Source organism: Setaria viridis, chromosome 1, assembly GCF_005286985.2.
Source record: "Setaria viridis chromosome 1, Setaria_viridis_v4.0, whole genome shotgun sequence".
Taxonomy (NCBI): domain Eukaryota; kingdom Viridiplantae; phylum Streptophyta; class Magnoliopsida; order Poales; family Poaceae; genus Setaria; species Setaria viridis.
The window spans coordinates 3,384,269-3,395,757 of record NC_048263.2 but is presented as its reverse complement, the minus strand read 5'-3'; the positions used below and the strand labels follow the sequence as shown (position 1 = coordinate 3,395,757).

The following is an 11,489-nucleotide window of genomic DNA, read 5'->3' as shown; positions in this document are numbered from 1 at the left end:
AAGTGCCACTGCTGTTGTCCCTCCTTCCGCACTTGCCGTTGTCGTCCTTCCCATCGCGGCGGCCACCGCCACCTCTCCCTCCGCGCAGATCACTGCTATTTCTCCCCTCTACAAGGACCATGGTGTCGCTGTCCCTCCCCTCCATGCGGAATGCCCCCGCCCCACTACTCCCTGCAGAACGCACCCCCTCCACTCCGTGGGGATCTCAACACTGCCCCTCCTCCCCTTCGTGTGGGCCGCCGCCACCCATCCCCTCCAAGGTGGCCACCACCGTCCCTCCCCTCCGTGCCTGGCCGCCGCAGCTCATCCGCTCCGCACCGGCCCTTGTCGTTTCTTCCCCCACATCTGGCCGTTGCAACCCCTCCTCTCCACGCCGGCCCTCGTCGTCCCTCCCCTCCACTGCTCCAGGCCTTCACTTCCTAGCAGCACCATCCTTGGCAGGCCCTTCACTTCCCAGTGGCACCACCCTTGCCAAAAGCTCTATCGGAGAAGCTTCGACAAAGCACTGCAATTTTTTCCCAAAAGCTGATTCCTACACCAGTGGGGTGTGTTTCTCCAGGAAGCCCTTTTGAAGAACTTGACACTCCCACAAATAGGGCTGAAGCTTGCCAATGCTACCATGCATCAGTGCTTGGTTGGGGTGGGTGGCAGGCGATCGCAAGATGGGAACACACATGCCCAGGTGTGGACGAGTGTCCTGGAGGGGGTACAGGTGGCCCACTAGGTCGGGGGCACAACATTGGCGGTTTGTAGCAAACATGGCCTCGATAAACAATTTGTTCATGATTTTGGTGATTCAATGACAACATGATCATTGGGACTAACAAATTAGTTAGAACATGTCTTGAAGATATTCTAGGTTCTAAGGAAACAACCACAACCAAAGACAAGCAAAGAAATGAAGAAATCCAGGAAAATACACCATCAGATGTTCCGATGGCCCCCAGATGAACGTCGGAGCAATTGGTATGCTGTGATGAAGTCAAGCCAAAGAAAACCATCGGATGATCCGATGGTTCATTTTCTAGTAGCGTCGAACAAATTCAGAGGGACATGCTTGGAAGATGAAGAAAATCAAGTAGCACCGGATGATCCGATGGAGGGCACAAAAGGAGCATCGAACAAAGCATATTTACTTTGAAATCAAACAGAAGGTTTCAGCCAGAAAGCTCTTCAGCACTGGATGATCCGGTGGGTGCATCGGATGAAGCGTCGGATGAATTTTGGATGTGTCAGTGAAAAAGTTGGGCGTGGGGAGCCAACGGCCAGTTGCACCGGATGTTCCGATGCAGGCCAAAAAAAGACCATCGGAACATCTGATGGTATACTTTTTAACTAGCCGTTGGAGCAACGGCTCTTTCAGCTCTTGGGGCTATTTATACCCCCACCACTCGCCTATTTGGAGTTGCTGGAGTGTCTAGGGATGCATTGAAGACCAAGACTCATCAAGAACACATCCATACCACCAAAAGTGCTTAACTAATACATCAAAGGCTTATTACAAGCTTAGAAGAGTGATTAGTGCTAGGATAGGTCCGGAGAGGAGTGACTGCAAGGTATGCCAACCTTGTGATCAGGTTCTAGAGTGAACCATAGCTGTACAAGAGGTGTGTCAGCGCCTTGGAGCCTTGGTGGCTCGCCGGCAAGTCTTCAACCCTCCGGTTTGGTATGGAGCGGCATCGACGACCTTGTGCGGGGGACGTGGAGATCTTCTTCCTTTGTGAAGAAGCTCCTTATTGGAAACGGCATCAAGGTGATCGAGGAACTTGGCATGTGCCTTAGTGGCCGAGCCTTTGTGGCAAGTCAAGGGGTGCCTTGGGAGAGACTTCGTGACCGAGAAGCAATACTCTTGTGTGAGTGCTTCAACAACATGGACTAGTGGTGGCTTAGTGCCTACTGATACCACGGAAAAAATCCTTATGTCAACAATTTGCTTCCTCTCATCCTCTCCTTACGTTTCCGCATTTCATACTTGCAACTTGTGTACCTTTACTTTCCTAGAGGAGTATCTTGATAGGATTAGCTATACGTTGCAAAACTTGTTTTGGGATGAGGGATCACACTAGATCAACCATAGATTGCATATTTAGATAGCATCATCTAGTTATGTTTTGATGCAAAGTAGTGGAAGCCATAGATTAAGTTTTTAAGTTGGCTAATTCACCCCCTCCTCCTCTTAGGCTATGAGCACCGATTCCTTACACGCTTGTGGCATGTAGCTCTAGCCTCTAGGTGGGGATGCGTGTAGCATGGGTGATGAGTAGGCCCAGCTGGGTAGTGGTGGAAATGGATAGCTGGAAATATGAAATAATCGAATTGGTATTCGTTAAAATGTAAATATGGATATTCGTATCCGCGTCCGTTTCTAATATGGTAATTAAACTGAATATATCCGAATTCGCTTTTTAATTAGTTTTGTCTATCCGAATTTGAATTTGAATTCGAAATATCCAATATGTATTCGTATTGGTTTAGAATAGAGCACCTCTCCAAACCATGCTATAAATATATTATTTTGATTTAGTTTGAATAGATATATTCATTGATGTCAATTAATTTGTAGTACCATATTTTACTTGTTTATTGATGTATAAATCATTTTTAAACCATTTATTTATTTGTTTATTAAAATATGTACTTGTTTATATTATTTATTTATTATTAGTACATTTAATTATTAAATATTTATTGATAAATGTTTTATTCTGATCTATGTATCTTTGTTTATGTGTGTTACATAGTCATACTTTATTCTCTACTTGCAAAATGATTTTGATATTCCAAAATCATCAATTAAACAGTAGTTAATAGCTATAATTTAAATTTAGTAGATATCCGAATGCGAATTCATATTCGAACTATTTATTTTGTACATTTGAATTCGTATTCAACGAAAATTATGGATTTCCGACTAAAAATATCCTAATTCTATCCGTAACCGTGCCATCCCTAGGGATCGGCATAACATTGTACGTTCTAATTTCATTCGTCAAATATCGTGACACCTTAAATTGGGAACAGCATAACGTTAACGTCACAATGCCATGGCACTATGGCAGTAGCCAAGCTCTGCATGCTCCAAGGGTTTCCACGTTTGGTCCACACGCGCGAGTCGACCGTTCATCACCTCTGTCGTTTTCGCAGGGCCCCTCGTCTGCACCATGGTCCAAAGGACAGGTTGAAAATTATAAACTGCCAGCTGGCTTGTAGTCTCGTCTCCATTATTTTCTCTTGTGCCGACGCGAGCTCCGTAGTACGCGCCGTTACGAGTGTCAAGCCGCAATCCGTCCCCGTGATGACTGGTACAATGCACGTAGTCAGCATGCGCTGAGTAGTCAGTTGCGTGCATTTGCCTGGAATCTGCTCGGAAAGTCGCGGCCAGCGTGCCTGCCAATCCCGTCACGTCACGTCGCTAACAAAGTTAAGAGGACGTTCGGAGGACAGAGTTAAAGTTTATTCCTATCGTATCGGATGTTTTGATGCTAATTAGGAGGACTAAATATGAGCTAATTATAAAATTAATAGCAGCACCCTAGGCTAAATTACGAGACGAATCTATTAAGTCTAATTAATTCATCATTAGCGAATAGTTACTGTAGCACCACATTATCAAATCATGAACTAATTAGGCTTAATAGATTTATCCCGCGATTTAGCCTAGGAGTTGAGCAATTAGTTTTATAATTAGACTATGTTTAATACTCCTAATTAATGTTCAAATATCCGATATGACAAGGGTTACTGTCTCCCAAACACCCCTAATTTGGCCATGCGGCGGAAATGGGAAGAGGCTCTGCATTAGGTGTCTCTGCATCTGAGTTTCTGTTATGTGGACCCAGCCCCCCACGGCAGTGACTCAATGCAGCGACACCAACTGCAGGCGAATCTCGTCGCGGAAATGGATCATGCTGCTCCTACGGGAGTATTCATTGTTACTCCCGTAGGAGTAAATGTCAGGGAAAGCATGGAGCACCAACACTTCTGAACGGTAACTTTAATTTGGTAGCAAATACTCTCCATGCCGCGTCGTGAAAGTGGAGCACTCTGCATCTCCTCCGGCCATGGTTACGCTCTGTAGAATAGCACGAGCATTAGAATATGGAACATTGTGCCGCTTGCTGCCAATCGATCTGAGTCAGTCCACAGGTCGTGGTCCGTGGAGCGCATAATGGCGCAAGAATTGATGCTGGTGGGGTCGACGTGCGGGACACGCGGGAACCTGCACACGAAGGTGGGTGTGAGTCAGATGAATCATGAATGAACACAGGTCGTTCAGACTTTTCAAAATATATTCTTTTTTAAAAAAGCTTAACCGTAAAAAGTGAAATAATTATAGAGATTAATAATATAACAATGTTAGTATTGAATTGCATGTACTAACCAGTTCAGCCAAAAATATAATTCGGTAAGAAATGATGAGCAATTTACTTATCCTTCAATACTAATTCTTCAATAGTTAGTCGATTTATTGTGAAACCAACTAGCATTTTCTATTTGAAACAAATTATTTTTAAGGATATTGTTGGACAAAAGTAAAATGATTTCTCTATCGAAAACCTAAATGTGGCTCTACTGAGGGTGGGAGTATAAAATAAGGGAATTTTGTTTGTAGGATATCCTCAAACGATAGTTTTGTATGAAACACACTCCATTCGTTGATTTAGTTAGATTGACACTGTGATTTTGTATTTTTGTCTCCAGCACACCGCACCATATAAAAGGACTTCTTTGCCGTTGCAAAACCGGGCTCACCCGTCAGCTCTCTCCCTCTCCTCCTTCCCCTTTCCGCTCTAAACAAGCAACTTCCATGACCGATGCTAAGGGGACTTCATCGTCTGAGCTGTCCACCCGCCCCCTCCCCATCCATGTCCGTCGCCAAGGGGACGCACCGCCGTCTGAGCTGAGCGTGCCCACGCACCCCAACCTCCTTGCGGCCTTCGCTGTCCAACCCAAGCTCACCTACCCGCCCGCCCCATCCTCCTCCACGACCGCCGCCGAGGGGACGCGGCGCGGTCTTGGAAGTTGCTTGTTTAGAGGGGAAAGGGGAAGGAGGAGAGGGGAAGGGCTGACAGGCGGGCTAGCTTTTTAAGGGCAAATCAGTGCTATTATGTGTTGCGGTGTGTTGGAGACAAAAATACAAAATCACAGTGTCTAGCCAACTAAATCAATGAATGAAGCGTGTCTCATAAAAACCATCCTTTAAGGATGTACTGCGGACAAAATTCCCAGAAAACAATGCGCCATCAACCTGATCCGCGTGAAGCAGATTCTCCGATTTCTTGATCGTCTCCACACCGCGGCTTGCAGCCCTTCAGCATCGGGCTTCGCTGATTTCTAACCCCACATGACAGCGTCGGGGTGAGCGTGCGGATGGGCGAGATGTACGCGGAGGAGGAGCGGGAGCTGCTGGTGGAGTTGCGCGAGCCGCTGCAACTGAGCGATGATGTTCTTTTTTGCGTGCAGGGGTACCAGGGGCAGTAGAGAAGGGCAGCATGGTCCTTTTACCACATTATTTATTATCTTTAGTCAGTTTTAGAAGGTGGAACCAAACAATTTTTTAAGAGCTTTTACAAGACTGCTTAAAATTTTTAGGATCTAAAACTTTAGGAGGCTGGAACCAGACCTTACTATTTTTTTCTTCTGGTGCTTTGCTGAGCTTTCGGCTCTTCATTGTTCGGCGCATACGGTGGCCCGGGGCAGCTAGACAGTGGCGACAATTGTCTCGGTGCTTCGGTCTCTCCCCGCTAGTGGCCGGTCCACATCCGAGACGAAATAATCCAAGTCCTCGCGTGGGACAAGTGTAGCTTTGATTTCAACGTCATTTTCACGAAAGACTTAGCGCAATCCCCGCCCGTAGAGTCTATAATTAATTTCTACACCGCCAAATCAGCTCTACACTGCTAAAATCAGCGAGACATAACAGCTGGACACGTCATCTTCCAACCTACGGCTTCCTTGGATGGGTCCACAATCAATTCCATCCACTTCCTTGGATGGGTCCACAATCAATACCGAGAGCTCGACCGGTTCATTGTCCGATCCGGTCCTAATAACTATGCTCCTAAGTCCTACCTCCTGTGCTCCTCTCACACACTACACCACAAATGATTTATACTGGCATAGGCAAATTAGCGTGCTGGCAGGCATGATTGGCACCCGCCAGCACAAAGCTTCGTCGGGCCAGCGGGGAAGCATCCACCAGCACAGTGGTCACTATGCTAGCGGGCCGCATTAGACCCCGCTAGTGCAGTACTTTCAAGAAAATTCAAAATTATTTAAATACTTGACAAATGATTTTGAAATTATTTCAAACTTTTACACATGCACATAATGTTATTTAGTAAATTTTAAAAAATTATTATTTAATAGATAACACAAATTATAATAACTAGTTAGTTCACTTAACACTATGGGTTAAAACTCCCTGTAACTCATGAGGTGTTTCAAACTACAATGACAAGTGAACTAACTATTCATTCTCATTTATATTACCTATGAAATAATATTTTTCAAATTGACTAAATAATATTTATATCTATGTGTAAAAGTTTGAAACAATTTTGAAATCATTTGACAAGTATTTAAATCATTTTGAAATTGTTTGAAAGCACCGGCGCGCCAGCACAGCGAGAAGCACAGCGCGCTCAACCCCGCGCCCTAGCCAACCAGGCGCCCTCTCGCAGATCGTTGACGTGGCCGAAAATATCCAGGATCAGGCGCCCCCTCTCTCTATCTCCTCCCTCCTTCCCTTTCCCCTCCCAAGGCCAGGCTTGCCCTCGTCTCCCTCCGGTCCAGGTGAGCCACCCCCACCCCTAATTCGCCCTCAATTCGCCGCCGTCGCGCCCGATTCCAAGTAGGATTCGCTCTGCCCCATGCGGCTCTGACCGCTTCCCTCGGTGTCTTCGCAGGAATCCGCCATGAAGGGGGCCAAATCCAAGGGTGCCGCCAAGGCAGATGCCAAGTAAGAAGGACGTGTGGGCAGCGGGAGAGCGGGCATGGGAGCGGTGGGCGGCAGCAGGCGCGGTAGACGAGCAGCGGGCGGCACGCCGCGGGTGGCGACAGACGAGTGGCGGGGATAGGAGCGACAAGCAGTTTTTTTTATTTTTGTAAAAATATCTGTAACCACCCACCAGCACAAAGAGCTCTTTTGCTGCCAGGAAAAATCCTTTCTGTCCTGGTGACACTCTCACACGGTCGCACCCAATCCTCACGACCACAGCGACGACAAGCAGGCAGATATGTGTGGCGATTGGCGAGGCGCGTCCAGGTTAAGGGGGTGTTTGATATTAGGTGCGTCATATCGGATGTTCGAATGCTAATTAGTAGGACTAAACATGAGCTAATTATAAAACTAATTGCAGAACCTTGTACTACTTCGCGGGATGAATCTATTAAGCCTAATTAATCTGTCATTAGCAAATGGTTACTGTAGCACCACATTGTCAAATCATGGACCAATTAGGCTTAATAGATTCGTCTCGCAAATTAGACTCCATTTGTGCAATTAGTTTTGTAATTAGCCTATGTTTAATACTCTTAATTAGCATTCAAACATCCGATGTGACAGATGCTAAATTTTAGTGGGGTACATCAAATACACCCTAAAGCGATGGTTCCGATGAAGGGGAAGAAATCGCGGGTCACCCCCATCGCGTTCTTGCTCGTTTCATTCTTGGCGTGTTGGAGCAAGCAGCAATTTGGTGACATAGGGTGTGTTTGGTTGGGTGGCTATCCCCCCAACCAAGCCAGCCGAATGCAAGATGCACTAGTTTGGTTGCCTGGCTAGAGGACTTAGCCAGCCCAGCCCAAGCCACCCGAGGGGGGATAGCCAGGCCCAGCTAATACAGTCGTTTCCAACTAGCCAGGCCCGAGTTGTGCAGGTCGATGGCCAGCTCCTTGACGCGGGTGGCCTGACTTGTGACCTCCCAACCCCGCTAGGGTTACTGCTTGCCCTCCCCATTTGCGCCGCAACCGGGGTCCTGTACTCATCCCCTCTCGTCTCACCATCGCCTCCTCCCGTTCATCTTTCTCCTCCCGTTCGTCTTCCTCCTCCCGTAGCAAGGTTGAAAGCTTCTTCGATCCGGTAAGATCGCTTGCCTAGCGGCTCCTTGGACGGGTTTGTGAGCGAGTTCCTCTCAAGACTTGTCACTCCCGCATGGTTTCCCTTCTGCGTGAGATGCGTTTGATTTGCTTATTCTTGCGAGACTGATTTTGTAGATCTGGCAGTAATGCTTAAATTGGTACCTTGTTACCTACATATGAGCGGTGCAGTAAGGTCAATGATGACAAATTTCATATCTAGCCGATTGTTTTAGTTGCACGGTTCTTGCTTGTTACTGGTGTCTTGATTTGTGAATTTGTGTGCTCATGTTCTTGAGAAATATTAGATCTACTTGATGAAATGGTACAATACTAGATTGATTTTGTAGATCTGGCAGTAATGCTTAAATTTTTACTCTTGTTACCTACATATGAGCGGTGCAGCAAGGTCAATGATGACAATTTTCTAATTTTTCATGTCTGGCCGATTGTTTTAGTTAAACTGTGAGTAGCAGTGCACGGTTCTTGATGCTTGTCACTGGGAGGCGCATCTTTTTGGGTGTCATAGCTGTGACTTGCATCCATTTCTTTTCAAATGTTGTAGCACAAATGATGAAATAGTAGTACATGATTCTGATATATGTGATGCTTTGTTCTAGAGGATGGATGGTGCTGAAACACGCCAATGGCTGATTTTGAGGGGTGCATCACTTGTTGTTGTAGTCACAGCTTGGATGTTTGTTAGGTTCAGGCGTCGTTGTCTTACCAGACCACCCATCACATATGCCCCTATGAGTGCTAGAGAGGAACAGAGGCGGAACAATCTCAGTTACATTTATCAAGCTGATGACACTAGGTGTGTTGACCTCCTTAGAATGAAAAGAGCACCCTTCTTCCAATTGTGTGACCTTCTCTGCACAAGAGAGCTGCTGAAGGACACAGTGCACTGTAATGTGGAAGAGCAGGTGGCAATGTTCTTGCATGTAGTTGGTCACAACTAAAGGTTTAGGGTAATCAATTTATCCTTTAGGAGGTCATTTGAAACCATTAGCAGGTACTTTCAGGAGGTCCTTTATGCTGCTGATGAGCTTAGACAGGAGATGATCCAACCTCCCTCAACTGCTGTTCAGCCCAAGATTGGGGGTAGCCGTCGGTGGAACCCATATTTTAAGGTTAGTATACACAAACTAATGCATAGTTGCAGTTGATGGGAAGTAGTAACCATCTATTTTGTTTCACATTGTAGGATTGCATAGGTGCAATTGATGGGACTCATGTTCTTGCAAGAGTTCCAAGGTCAATCAGGGCTGCCTTTCTAGGAAGGAAGCACACAACCACCCAAAATGTGCTTGCTGCAGTAGACTTTGACCTAAGGTTTACATATGTTATGGCTGGTTGGGAGGGCTCCGCTCATGATGTATTAATCTTGAACGATGCTCTTGAAAGGGAAGACGGTTTAAGGGTGCCACCAGGTAACTAAAATACAATAGGATGCTACTATTTATACCACACACAATTAGAAACACCACCTTATTAGCTGTGTTTGTCATATGGTAGGTAAATTTTACTTGGTAGATGCTGGATATGCAGTGAGGCCAGGATTCCTTCCTCCATACAGAGCCACAAGATATCACTTGAGAGAGTTTGGTGCAAGGGTGCCACAAACTCCTAAAGAGCTCTTCAACCCCAAGCATTTCTCCCTTAGGACAACAGTGGAGAGGGCTTTCAGTGCTCTCAAGAATAGGTTTAGGATCTTGGACAATAAGCCTTTCCACCCATACAAGACACAAGTCAAATTGGTCCTAGCTTGTTGGATCTTGCATAATTGGATCCTTACGTTTGGAGTAGATGAGCATGTACCTAATGAGTCCACATGGAATGAGAATGTGAATGATGAGGCTGTCCACAATGATGTCATTATGGATAATAGCACATGGGCCTTCTTGAGAGACAACTGTGTTGAGCAAATGTGGAATAACAGGGGAAACCTTAGAAACTAGGATGTACTGTTGTTATCAGTTGTTGCTGTAACATTTGTTAAGACCATGTATTGCTGCAATGATGCAGTGAACTTATTCTGCGACCTTTGTTGCACTGCAATGATGAGACTTATCTGTTAACTTTTTCTGAGACCTTTGCTGCACTGCAATGATTACCTACTTATCTGTTACATTTCTACAATGTGTCTTACATACTTATTTGTTACTTTTCTACAATGATGAGACTTATCTGTTAACTTATATGTTAACTTTTTCTGAGACCTTTGTTGCACTGCAATGATTACCTACTTATCTGTTACACATTTATCTGTTACACACTTATCTGTTACATTTCTGCAATGTGTGTTACACACTTATCTGTTACATTTCTGCAATGTGTGTTACACACTTATCTGTTACATTTCTGCAATGTGTCTTACACACTTATCTATTACATTTCTGTAATGTGTCCATACTTATCATAGTCAGGGATGGATGATGGTATCTTTGAGGGTATCTTTGAGGGATTTAGGGGCAATGGTGGCCAGGGAAATGGTGGGTAGGGAAATGGTGGACATGGAGGTGGTGGGCAGGGACCTGCAAGACTCCTGTGGACAGAAGTAATGTCTGCATTTGTCCTAAGGAGGTTCGCTGAGCTTGTTGGGGAGGGACTAAAGATCGACAAAGGTTTTAAAGAGGTACATCTGAATAGTGTGGCTAGTGATCTGTGTGAGTTTATAGGGTTGGAGGTCAGCAGAACTCAGGTGTACAATCACCTTCGCAAATGGCGGGCTAAATGGGTGAAAATCAGCAAAATGAAGGAGCTTAGCGGGTCAAATTGGGATGAGGAGAACTACATGATCACACTAGCACCAGAGCACTACAAAGGGCACATCAAGGTGAGTTGTTGAACTTACTATCTATTGAATAGTATTTTCTGAATTAGTATTTTTGAATATACATTTGCTGAATATTAGTATTTTCTGAATATACATTTGCTTAATATTTTCTGAATATTTGTTGTCTATTAAAGGGTACATCAAGGTGAATTAGTATTTTCTGAATATTTTCTTAATACTATTTTCTAAATATTGTTGAACTTTATTTGCTGCACATGGTACTTTATTTGCTGAATATACATTTGCAGGACCACCCTAAGGATGCGGAGTACCTCAACATCCCAATCAAGAACTTTGTTCAGATGTAGATGATCTTTGGAAGTGGTGTTGCTACAGGAAGGTATGCAATGGGATCAAATGAAGCCCTTGGACAACCATTTGTTGTGCCTGAGACAATGGATGTGGAGGCAGATGCTCCAGCAACAGCGGCACCAATTGAAGGAACAAAGGATGCTGAAAGCTCTGGAGGCAAGGTTGGCGAGGGGAAAAGGAAGAGGATGGTAAGCGAAGATGATGCTTCACTGATGCATGCAATGACTGATGCTATCTGGGGTTTTGCAGCTGCTGTGCA

General features: G+C 45.2%; 1 pseudogene; it reads left to right on the top strand.

The window, feature by feature from the left end:
• Positions 1–8,702: 8,702 nt before the first annotated feature.
• Positions 8,703–10,040, top strand: LOC140221303 (protein ALP1-like; annotated as a pseudogene).
• Positions 10,041–11,489: the final 1,449 nt, after the last annotated feature.